This window comes from Pteropus alecto, unplaced genomic scaffold (genome assembly GCF_000325575.1).
Source record: "Pteropus alecto unplaced genomic scaffold, ASM32557v1 scaffold16, whole genome shotgun sequence".
NCBI classification, from domain to species: domain Eukaryota; kingdom Metazoa; phylum Chordata; class Mammalia; order Chiroptera; family Pteropodidae; genus Pteropus; species Pteropus alecto.
In genome coordinates, this window is record NW_006438867.1 from 4,388,894 (window position 1) to 4,402,352 (window position 13,459).

Genomic DNA, 13,459 nt, shown 5'->3' on the forward strand with positions numbered 1-13,459 from the left:
ATTGGTCTCATGTATTGCATTATTGTGATTGTCAAGACTGCATCCTGAATTTTTTATCAGCATACTAATAAATGCCTTAAGGAAATATAATTTATTTATTCGTTGGGAGAGAAAACTGTGAAACTTTTTAATAATAATTATGTTTTAAAAATTCTCTCTACAGATTCTTATATTATTCCCAAGGAATTATTTTATTCTTACCCTCCCCCCAAACACCCTATATACTGCTAGATCTAGGATAATCATAAAGACACAGATTTTGAAATTAAGGTCGAAAACTTTGACTGAGGAAGGGGAGCATAGGAGGAACAGGGAGGGACTAGAACGTGTTAGCCAGAGGAGGAGGCATTGAAGTTCCAGAATGTACTTGTTATTTTTTTCCTGTTAAATGCAGGCATTACCAATAATATCCAAAGCATAGAGAAGAAATAAAACAGAAAATTTAGGTCTAATTAATAGCAGACATTAGTAATCTGTGCAGAAAAAAAAATCAATATTATGCAAATGGCTCGGTATCTCCGCTCTCCATTATTTTTAGTGCATTCAGATCTGGAACGTAAGGCTCAATTCTCCTTTTCCCCCAGGAGATTATTAAAGGATGTGAAGGAGGAAAATAAATAAATAAACAAACAAGATTTGGAGAAAAACCCACTAGCAGAGACAGGGCCGGGAGGAGTAGAAAGGAAAGTCACAGAGACTCCAGGAAATTTCGAGAAGCCCGTGTACCCAGGGATGCTGGGCATCTCCCCCAGGCGTTGGACCAACGCCCCCTTCTCTATGCACACATTTCAGAAGTTTATTTGCTCTTTAGAAAGACTTAGGGGGCTTCAGGGGCAGGGGCGCTGGACTCGCCCCAGTCTGGCTGCACCTGTGGCTTCCCACATGTCTTGATTTCTTCCGTGCACAAGCCCATGTAACAAAGTGCTAGGGTGATGAATAATGAAAATCGGTCATGTTTTAAATTGAAGAAAAATTACTGGGCGGATGCATTTTCCGCTCATTCAGTGACTACAGCAAATTCGGTGGGCGGAAAGAGAACTTCGGAGGCGTTTCTCCCAGGTCTCAGGTCTTAGTCTCGCCAGCCCCGCACCCCTGAGCAGCAGCAGCTGGGTGGTCTGCTGCTCCCGTCGACCCCACGTCCATATTTGGCCAGTTTCCAGCTCACTCTGTATGGGGTGGGGGGTTATCATTATCCATATGAATAATATCATGTCACAGGATTGCTTACTGCGTCGGGCAGGAAACAGATGGCATACTCAGAAGGGATGATTGAAAGGGTTTAATGAAGAGGCAACGTCACAGAAGTGTGGCCAGTGTTAAGGGAAGGCAACGCGCTGCGTTAAGCGCACTGGAGCCAGAAACAAGGATGGGGTGTGTCGTCACAGCCGCTTGGCCTGAAGGGCAAGGGGGAGAGAGAGCCAGTACCCAAACCCACAGCTGTAGGAGAGGGCTGCCAGGCAGGAACCGGAGCAGAGAAAAGCACCTGTGTTTGCCCAGGTCTGGCATGCGGGAGCCTGGCACGCCTCTCTCTTTTGCTGCCCGCCAGAATCCTGCTGGTTCCCCTCTCTCTACTGCCGTGAATCCCCGTGGTTAGACCCCAGGGCAGAGAGCGGGGTGAGAAGCGCAGGGAGTGAATCTGGAGGGCAAATGGAGAATATCCTGCAGAGCTGAAACACAGACCTTTAAACAGGAAAATCGAACAGATCTTATTCCAGTGCGAACCTGACATCTGCTCCATTCCTTCCTCGTCTGCTGTAGAGATGACCTTACCTTCTGCTATGCTGCTGTTTGTGGCTCTCTTTTAGCTGAGAGGGAGGAGAGGTGTAATTAGTTCTAGCTGGGGCAACATCAGCAGAAGTCTACTATGAAGGTTCTAGAAAAGCTTTTGCTTTCCTGATAAGAGTTCCAGTGAAGATAGTGGTGTCTTTCCCTCTTATTCCTGCTTTTAACAGGTATATACTGCCCACAACTGGGATAACCATCTTGCAATGATGTGGTAATAAGGACGAAGGATGCTGGTCCTGATACAGACTGCTGTCAGGAGCATCTGAGTGGAAGATGCCATTTATGGACGCAAGAAACAGTGGAACTGGAATGGATTTGGGGGTGGGGGAAATACTCAAGCACTTAGATTTGGATAGGTTAAATTAAGGTATCTATGAAACAGCTATGAGAAAGCATAGAATGAGAAGTTGTGTTTGTGTGTCTAAAAGAATGGCCTGGTCTAGAAATCAACTTGTTATATGATGACAATTCAAGTCTTGGGAGTGAGATGAGAGCCTCTATTTTATTTAAAGAAGAGTGTCAACGACCAAGTTCTAAGGACTGCAACATTTAGAGCTTAGATAGAAGAAGAGAAATCCCCAAAGGGGATTTAGCAAAGAATCAGACAGAATCAAGAGAAGAAAGAATTTTGAGGAAGAAAAAGGCAACAGATTTTGGTGCTATGGAGAAATAAATGAGATGTTGGTCTCCGAGGATATATAGAAGGAAAAACTAGTTCTTGGTGGTCGATCTTTTATGTCAAGAAAATAATATACCTGCTCTAGGGAGATGCCATATCCGGCATAACTTTACTCGGTGAGAAGAATGCCCAAATCTTACTTGTTATTGGTACAATTTAAATATTAACTAAGAATAAAGGCAAAGAATATTTCTTTCTTTTGCTCCTAGTTTCGCTTATAACTGTTGTTGTAGCTGTTGTGTTTAAGGTCTGCCGGAACATCTGTTAATGAAAAAGGGAAGGAAAGGAAAGGAAGAAAGAAAAATAAAAGAAATGAGAGACTAAAGGTCAACTTCTTATTACCAGAATGTCATAATTGGATTAAAACAATGGTCCTAAATATTGAGTTAGAAATGGAAAAGTTTCATTAAAAATTAAATGCTTTCTTTATTTTTTGGTAAATACACTGAAAGTATTTGGGGAACGAAGGTTCCGAAAGATGTCATTAAGATGATTGAACCATATAGATGATTATTTGAAAGTTTATCGGCTTCTTATTAAAGGATTACGTGGGGTGAGTTACCTGATCTCGCTGAGCCTTGAAGTTCTCATTTGTAAGATTGGGACAAGAATGACCACCTCGATGATTATTTGTGAAAACAAACTACAAAACGAGGTAGTGACTAATCCCTAGAACCTCACAAACTGCCTTCCTCGAGCCTGTGACCGTCAGTACAGGTTCTCCTGTCACCCAGGAAGGATTTCATGATCTGCTCCTCATGGTTCTGATTTAGCTACATTTCTTTTCACTTAAATAGCAAGTAAGACCTCGATTGCCTCAAAAGGCCTGGGTGAACTCAAATTTGGAAAAACGGAACAAAATATTTTACCTAAAGGAATACACTCCTAGCATAAAGCCATCTCACCTGTGATGTGTTAGAGGCTTCAAAGTTCAGCGTCTTCTGCTGACATCAGTTCTAATATTCATTGTCAGCTGCTGCCTTTGTCAGCATCACATAAGAGTCAGCAGTGATGTTATTCTGTTGTCGACTTAATGCTATTTCTGTGTGTGCGTTGCCTAACCACACTTAGGTTTAGTTATGGTTATATTTAACCTTATTCTTCTCAGTAAACCTTTTAAGGCATGCCAAAAACAGTCCTTTATCTCAGTGAGAAAGGTTTCTATAACCGCTTGAAACTTCAAGTTTCTTTCAGGATTGAATAAGATGGCGTGTTTGATAACTCTAACCCTGGGTCAGCATTTTCAAGACGCGGCTCCCATTCCTCTCTGCCCTTTGCCTGCAGTGTCATCCTAGGCCAGTAAGTTGGAACTTTCTTATTTTCTTTAGAAGAAACATCTGAGGTGACCTATATTTTAGGGGTATTATCAAGACGCTATCTCTATAATCCAGAAGCGAGAAACACTATTCGTTTGGCACACTTAGTTTTTGACTGTCTACTATATTTATAGCACTGTGTTAAATACAATGAAGACACAGAAAATAATCAATAGATGCTGACCTTTATGTGCTTATATTATTTAGAATGAGGTAAGAACAGCAATGAACGGTAAGAACACCAACAATATAGCAAGTATTTTATGATCTGTAAGGGGAATCAGAGAAAGAAGAGATTATTCCCACTGGAAAGTTTGCAGCTTCAAGATAAAAATCTAGATTTTTTAAGAATCTAAACGACATCACAGTATTTTCTTCATCACTCCTCACCTTTTTATTTCTCTGTGCATTGATACCTAGGCATTCCCCTGATATACTCTTTATTCTCACATAACCATATGCTTTTGCATCTACGAGTCCATGCCCATACTGTTTCCTTCTCCTAAAATGCTCTTCTCCACCTGGTAAAGGCCATTTATTCTTTAAGTCTGGTTATTTTGTTGCCATCCATGTGGTGGTGTCACTAACACCTCCCTTAATCATTCTGACATATGGGTCCCCAGAGCACCTTATCAATTACTGCTACTAATATTTCATGATGAGTCATTTTTGCATGATGTATGATAGTTATCATTTTAATATGTGTATCTCTGTCCTCAAAAGTGAGAGCTTTTATAAGAAAAGGACCTTGACCTGTCTCCTCAGCAACTAGCAGCATCCCGGCAACATACTAAATGCACATAGTAAATATTTGTGGAAGAAGATAGCATTTGTGTTAGGATTGGCCAGACCAAACAGGGTGGTTTCCAGTTGCCACACCCTCTCCTGGGAAAATGTCCATTATACCCACAACCGTCTTCTAAAGTATTTCATGCACAGTGGTCGTTCTGTCTTGGCCGTGGTTCACTGGGTCATGGATGGAGACTGAGGCCTAAGGCCTTCATTCACCAAAGCCTTGTAGGTGGTTATGTATATAGATATGTCCTTTACTGATTGGCCGAACCAATCGCCTCCTGAGGAGCTGGACCTTAAGACAAAAGACTTAAGCATGCTCTTCGGTAGATGCAGAGACAGAGTTGCTGACTCATCACGTGGTGAAGCAGAAGCGTTAGAGCCACAGATTCCTCTGCTGAGGAGGCAGTTGATTACTTCCGCTGCTGGATGTATGTGTGTCCAGAACCCCGTTCAAGGGTCCACATTCTTAACTAAACTGGTAATATTGAGTTGTTTTTTCTGTTCCATGCTACCTATGAAAATCTACCCAGGTACAGAAGAGCAAATGTGAGTAATAACAAAATTTAATTTTATTGCTGTTATAGAATGAAAGTTTTTGTCCCTCCCCTTCCCCATCTTCATATGCTGAAGCCTCTCAGTGTAGCTGTATTTGGAGACGGGGCCTCTGAGGAAGTAATTAAGGTGAAGTGAGATGACGAGGCTTCTGATAGGATTATTGATCTTATAAGAGGAGACACTAGAGAGCTCTCTCTTGCTCTGCATGCATGCACTGAGGACACCGAGAGAAGGAGGCCATCTGCAAGCTAGGGAGGGACCCCTCACTAGAAACTGAACCCTGCCAGACCAGATCCAGGACTTCTGGCCTCTAGAACTGTGAGAAAATAAGTTTCTGTGTTTTAAGCCACCCAGTCTATGGTATTTTGTTATGACAGCTTAAGAAAATTAATACAGATTTTTGGCACTGTGAATTGAGGTGCTATTGTAACAAATATCTAAAAATACAGACATGGCTTTGGAACTGGGTGATGGGAGTCGAGGCCAGAGAATTTTGAGATGTCTGCTATAAAAACCTAGATGGATGTAAAAGGTGATTCTGTTGAGAGCTCGGAAAGAAAAGAGGAAAAATGTAGAGTAAGCTTCCATCATCATAGAGAATATATATTAGCATGAAGAGAATGTTGGTAGAAATGTGTGCATTAAAGACCGTTATGGTGAGGTTTCACATGACCAAAAGAAACATGTTATTGGAAACTGAAGGAAAGGCAATCCTTGTTATAAAGTTACAGAGAACTTGGCTGGACTGTGTTCTAGTGTTGTTGTGGAAGTTGGAACTTGCAAGTGATAAAATTAGATATTTTAGCTGAGGAGCTTTCCAAGCAAACTATTAAAGGTATAGACTTGTTTCTCCTTACTGCTTATATTAAAATTCAAAAGGAAAGAGATAAACTAAAAAAAGTGATTTTAAAAAAAGAGAAGAGACAACTAGCAGAGACAACTCCAGTCTGAAATAAAATGTACAAAGGCTGGAATATGCATTTCCTTCAAAATAGGAAGAACAGCCCCAAAGGCGACTCAGAATTAATCAGGCCTTCCAGTCCCACCACAGAATGCACAGGCCCCAAAGGCAAGTCTGTCTCTACTTTGGTTTTAAAGGAGAGGCCACGGTCAAGGTTCCAACAAGCCAGGTTGCTGCCATCCATAGCCTTGGAGGTCAGACAACCCAGAACCTTGCGGGTGGAGCTGCCTACCAGATCTTTGCAGTTAGGGTCAGCCAGCAGAGCCCTGAGGGTGGGACTCTTGCTCAGCAGAGTCACAGGGGTGGGATGCTGCCCAGGGCTGAAGGGGTGGAGTCTTCACTGGAGGAGGTCCAGAAGGAGGAGCCGCAAGCCAGAGAGGGTTATTCTCAGGCTTAAAGGCAAGGAAAGAAAAAGTAAAAATATATGAATGGGACGATATCAAACTAAAAAGCTTCTACACAGCAAAAGAAACTGTCGACAAGGTAAAGAGACAATCATCCGAATGGGAAAATATATTTGCAAGCAATGTCTCCGATAAGGGCCTAATGTCCAAAATATACAAAGAACTCATATAACTCAATAACAACAAAAAAACAAATGATCCAATCAAAAATAGGCAGAGGACCTGAACAGACACTTCTCCCTAGAAGACATACAAATGGCCAACAAATATATGAAAAGATGATCAACATCTCTAGCTACTAGGGAAATGCAAATAAAAACCACAATGAGATACCTTCTCACACTTGTTAGAATAGCTGTAATCAACAGGACAAGTAATAACAAATGTCGGAGAGGATGTGGAGAAAAAGGAACCCTCATCCACTGCTGGTGGGACTGCAAATTGGTACAGACACTATGGAAAACAGTATGGAGGTTCCTCCAAAAACTAAGAATTGATTTACCATATGATCCAGCAATCCTTCTACTGGGTATTTACTGCAAAGACTTGAAAATCCATATCCAAAAAGATGTTTGCACACCGATGTTCATAGCAGTATTGTTCACAGTGGTCAGGACATGGAAGCAACCGAAGTATCCTATGATAGAGGATTGGCTAAAGAAGCTGTGGTACATATATACAATGGAATATCACTCAGCCATAAGAAGTGATGAAATACTGACATTTTCAACAATGTGAATGGACTGCGAGATAATCATGCTAAGTGAAATAAGCCAGACAAAAAGAGTTGAAAATCACATGATATCACTTATATGTGGGATATAAACCTAAAAGCAACAAATGAACAGGGCAAACAAACAGAGGCTCATGGACATGGACAATAGACTAGTGGTTACCAGAGGATAGAGGGTGGGGGAAGAGGGGAGGCAGACGGGGTAAAGGGGGTCAAATATGTGGTGACAGAAAAATCTAACTATGGGAAGTGAACACATAGTGTAAATATATATATTCCTCATGGTTAAAATGTACGGGTGAAACTTATTAAATTTTGTTAACCAATGTCACCGTTAAATTAATTAATTAGTTAATTAAAAAAAAAAAAGATCTAATAGAATTTCCCTTGCTTGTTTTGAACTTGCTTGGAACAGTACACCCCCTTCGCCCTTCCAATATCTCTCATTTGTAGTGGGAATGTCTCTCCTATGCCTGTTCCACCATTGTATTTTGGGAGTATGTAACTTGTCTGGTTTTACAGGTTTACAGCTAGAGGAGAATTTTGCCTCAGGATGAATCATACCTTGTCTCACTTATACCTGATTTTGATGCTATTTAGATGAGACTTTGGACTTTAGACTGTAAAGTTGTTTACAGAATGAGTTAAGACTTTGGGGGCTTTGGGGATGGAATGAATATATTTTGCAAGTGAGAAGGAAATGAATTTTGAGAGATCAGAAGCAGAATGTTATAGTCTTAATATTTGTGTCCTTCCAAAATTCATATATTAAAACGTCACCTCCTATTATGGCTATCTTTGGAGATGGGACCCCTACGGAAGTAATTAAGCTTGAATAACCTGATAGAATTAGTGTCCTTAAAAGAAGAGACACACCAGAGTATTCTCTCTCTCTGTCTCTCTGTCTCTCTGTCTCTGTCTGTCTGTCTGTCTGTCTGTCTGTCTGTCTCTCTCCCTCTCTGAAACTACAGGCCCCGAGGAAAGGCTATGTGAAGACAGAATGAGAAGGTGGCCATCTGAAAACCAAGAGAAGAGCTTTTACCAGGAAACGAGCCCTGCCGGACCTTGATCCGAGACTTCCAGCCCTCAGAACTTTGAAAATATATATTTCTATTGTTAAGCCATCCAGACTGTGGCGTTTTGTTACAGAAACCTGAACTAAGATAATGCTTACAAAATAATACATAGTAATTATAGAAAATTTAAAAAATATATAGAAACACACAAAGAAGAATAAAATTAACTATCTAAATAACCACAAGAGATAATTCACAGTTTTGGTGTACAGTAATCCCCCTTATCACAGCTTTGCTTTCTGAGGTTTCAGCTCCCTGTGGTCGACTACGGTTTGAAAATATTAAATGGAAATTTTCAGAGGTAAGCAATTCATGAGTTTTAAATCGTGTGCCATTCTGAGTAACGTGATGAAATCGTGCCACCTCATTCCACCCTTCCCAGGATGTGAATCATTTCTTTGTCCCACTCGTATATGCTATTTAATCATTAGTCACTTAGAAGCTGTCTTCATTATCAGTTCAGCTGTAGCAGGATCGCGGTGCTTGTGTTCAAGAAACCTTCATTTTACTTAATAATGGTCCCAAAACACAAGAGTAGTGATGCTGTCGATTTGTATATGCCAAAGAGAAATCATAAAGTTCTTTAAGTGAAATGCATGTATGTATATGAAAAAAGATACATTATATACATGTATATACATATACACACATATATGTGTATATACATGTAAAACACACATTATATATATGTAAAACATACATTATATATGTATGTACATATAAACATATACGTATACGCGTATATGGTTTGGTTCTATCTATGGCATCCACTGGGGGTCTTAGAACATATCCTCCTCAGATAAGGGGCGGGGCTATTTTATACCATATAAAAACTTGAAGGATAAATTTAACTTTGAGTTTTTTATCACTTAGCTAGTATAAAACAATTGAAATCGACAGTCAAAATTATGTTTCAGAAAGAGAGATCTCAATGTTCTCCAGGTAGAATTGAAAAGTTTAGAAATAATTGGGACAAGTTAGAGGTGGTTTTATCGCATCAGGCTCTACTTCAAAGGCTTCAAACAAGATATTGGGAAGTTAAAAATGGGACATGAAGGTAAGACATTTGAGAAGTACAAATGTTATTGCCTAACAGTATCTGAATGTGAGGATAAGGAATATGGAGAGAAGTTAAATATGATGGAACTTTTAGGTACCTAAAAATATAAATACTAAAAAAATTAACACATTCGAGAAACTGTGGGGAACTATTGTTAAAAGTTAATGCTTTGGAGACATAACTACTCAATAATACATATGATTTTGGAACTTATCACCTTTTGCGGGTTTTTCTATTTTACAAACTGGTATTAGAATACTAAATGGTCTTCTCTGTCCAGTGGTTACTGGTCCCAAACAATTTTGAAATCCAGCAGAGCAAATTCCATTAGGTTTCAAGGCCTGGGAATAATTCTCTGTGTCTTGAAACTTCCTTCTCTGGTCCTGTGGCTGTGCCATCTGCACCCGTGGCTCTGGCCTCTGCCTCTGCACCTGTTCTCCTACTCTCTGTCATCTTTTTTTATCTTCTTGAACGATAGTACATTTTTGTAGCTGAATAGTTTTATCGACCTGTTTCCTTCCTATTGAATTTTTAGAAGTTCGACAACCTTCTGATATTTCATCCTATCTCTGTACCTTGTAGGCCAAGACGGCAGTGTTTTTGTTGGTATGACATTCTCAAAAACCTTGTGGTGTCCTGTGTATGTTGCCTGGACTCACATTGTCAGACAAGAGGGTTCTCCACAGATCTTTCCTGGATAATACCATCTCTATTTCTGTCTTCTGCTGAGATGGTTGTGTGGATCCACGAACCATATGCCTAGCATCTTCGGCACTAACAAAATATTGTCAAGCAGATGGTTGTCACATTGCCTTCTCCTCTATGTGTGTTAAATCTCCTTCTGCCTCTTTCTTATGAGGACACCTGTGATTGGATTTAGGGCTCACTCAGATAATCCAGAATAATTTCTACACCTCAAAATTCTTAACTTAATCACACCTTCAAAGACCATTTTCCAAATAGGGTAACACCCACAGGTTTTGAGGATAAGGATGAAGATATATTTGGGGATATATTTGGGAAGAAAGAATTTGGGAGCTCTTACCAGCCTACCACACCATTTATATCCAATTGAAGGGAACTTAGTCACATTTCATAGCTAGAAGCAAGGATGGCTGAGGGTGCACTCTACCCAGAATCATGTGCCCAACTAACACTTGAGAGTTCCTTAGTGAGGAAGAAGGGGAGAATGGATATCGTGGGGACAATTACTAGTCTCTTCCTCAGCTTTTTTCTATGTATATAAATTAAAGTATTCTTGGTTCTCTAGGGCATTGAAGAAATAAATCAATCCCTCCTCTGTGGAAGTTACCATTTTGGTGCAAATACAAGTACCTGCTAAGTAAGCCTCTCTACTAGGGAGCATTGAACTAGATTTTAAATGATGGCATAAATGGTAAGTAACACATTTTCAGAAAATAAGATGATCTCTGCGGTTTGAAGTGTTCTTTAATGAAGTCCTTTTGGATAAATGAGGCCTAAACTAAGCTTTGGAGGATAAGCAGAGTTTTGAGTAGAGATGGGCATACTGGCAGGGTTGGTCTAGATGCCTCTATTGGAACATATAATCTTCTGTAGAAGCCTCACTAAAATTGAAAAGACCTAAACTTTACTTGTTCTTCATCAGTCAGGAACCGAAGAGCCTTCTGGTCATAGTTAATAAATTATGAAAAAATATCTTAGGTGACAAAGTGGGTAGTGGGTGTTCAGTGACTAGGAAAAGGTAATGCTGCATTTGAATAAAGAATAGGAGCAGCTGTTAAGAGAGTAGATCCTAGGAGAAAAAATTTTTTTCTTTGTATCATATCTTTACGAGATGATGAACATTAACTAAACCTGTATTGGTAATCATTTCACAGTACATGTAAATCAAACACCCATCCTGTGTACTTGAAACTTATACAGTGATGTATGTCAATTATTTCTCAATGAAATAGAAAAAGAGAATAGGAAACACTGAAGACTATCAGAGTTTTTTTTTTTTAAAAAAACATCATCGTTAGTTTTTGAGAACAGGGAAGATGAGTTTGGTATTTGATACTGACAAAAGTCTTGATTGGTCCTCAGAGCAGAATGTATTTCAAGTGCATACACACTTAGTCCTTGCTGTACCAAACAATTGGGAGCTAATGTAACACAGAGAGAAAGACAACTTTCCCAACATAAGATCTTGGACTAAAATTTAGAAAACCTCTTCGCTGCTCCTGCCCAATTTTTTATTACCTGCAGATAAAAAGAACCTGTGGGTGAGGGACTTCACAGCATTTTTCTTAATCTCCAGGACAGTACCATTGCCGACTTGCTTCTGTTGATGCTCAGGCCTACATACTTCTTATGTGTGATAAAATTCACTGTTGCAGACAGGTGAGAGTAAACGGGGCTAGAGAAAGGAAAGGCACAGGAATGAGTGGCGTGCAGAAGTGGGGATACAAATTGCATGGGGGTTTGTGTGCCAGACTTCCTCTCTCCGACACCCCAGAAACTCACACGATAATCAGCTGTCTACTTGCCTGTGATCGAAGTAATAAAACAGTAATAATCAGATGCCAATTTACATTGTAATAAAGTAATATGCAGGGATTGAAAAATGAGTGTTGTATCTCTGCTGATGACATCTATCAATATTTCAGACTCTACATTAAGAAAAGGGTAATACCTTTGTTAAATTTAAGTCATCAGAAACCTAAAGGATGTTTTATTTTTGCACTTTCTAGATGAAATAGGTCCTGAATGTTTCTTTTCTCTCCAAGATGTGGAAGAAGAAATCCTTAATTGCTCTTTACAAGATGCTTAGAAGTCCTGAGGTGGGCTGCCTAAGATTGGAACAGGTGGAATTTTTCTACAACTAGTCAGGTGATACAGGACCACTAGTCTTTTAACGTAAGAGTAAGACTTCTGTAAAAGAAATAGACGCCTGGAAATCTACAGCCTCAGCTGGTAAAGCCAGCTCCCTATTTATGCTTAAGAGATGTATGTTTCTGTGACAGATTCCACAGGGAAGGAAGGCCTGTTTGTTAGCATATGTAAGAAGCACAAGCCAGCATCGTGTGTGAGACTCAGAGCTTGCCACTAGAGATGGATTCTCCTCTGAAGGACCATTTATATACAGGCCTGTGGCAGGGCCTAGGACTTGTAAAGGGATAGAGAAAAGAATGGAGGTTTCTGAAAGACTTCTACGCATCCTAATAAAAAGAAGACAATGTCCAATTATTAGAAAGGATGTTCAGTCTACGGCCATGCCACCCTGAACAAACCGCATCCTGTCTGATCTCGTAAGTTAAGCAGGGGTGGGCCTGGTTAGTACTTGGATGGGAAACCACCTAGGAAGACCAGGTGCTGTAGGTGTAAAAAATAAAAAATAAAATAAAAATAAAAATAAAAATAAAAATAAACAAGGGATTGTAAGCTAATAAGGTCCTTGCAATCTGTGAGGTCAACCAAGGGTTGCCAAAAAAAAGAGTGTGCAAAGAAATCACGCCCAACATTTAAGCACTATAGATAAGTAGAATATATCAAAGACCAATGTGTGTGTATATATATATATATTTATAGAGAGATTCAAGATTAAAACTTCATATAGCATAGCACCGTAAAGTATGATAAGATTTAATCATATCCATTCTACTTTTTAATAGTGTAAAAAGTACTTCATCTGATTTCTTATGGAAATGCAGCGGGGAAATTTAAGCATAAAACTCCTTAAGTGTATCTGCTGTCATATCACTGTTACGAACACATGAGGAACTAGTGGAAAGTGATATAAAATGCTGCTCTGGAGATAATATTAACACCTTCCAACAGAAAACTCTGAGATTGAGAAAAACACACACAATGAATGAATAAATTATCTAGAAGTAGAAAATAAAAAGAGCCCAATGCTTGACACGCTGTTACTCTGCTGCCCGGCCCAGGTTCTCACTGTCTCTGGTAGATAGGGTCCTACGCAAGCGTGTCCCTGCCTCCCTTCTCCCCTGCCACCGAAGGGTCCTACCGCCCACGCCCTGCCTCATTCTGAATCTGTTCTTATGAGAGCCCTGAGAAGAAGACAGAACAGGGATTATTATCCCATTTTGAAGCTTAGAGGGGTCAGAGCCA

The 13,459-nt window shown here is 39.9% G+C and overlaps 1 pseudogene; it reads left to right on the forward strand.

Moving 5' to 3' along the window:
- Positions 1 to 12,590: 12,590 nt before the first annotated feature.
- LOC112482893 lies at positions 12,591 to 12,709 on the forward strand (annotated as a pseudogene).
- The last annotated feature ends 750 nt before the right edge of the window (positions 12,710 to 13,459 follow it).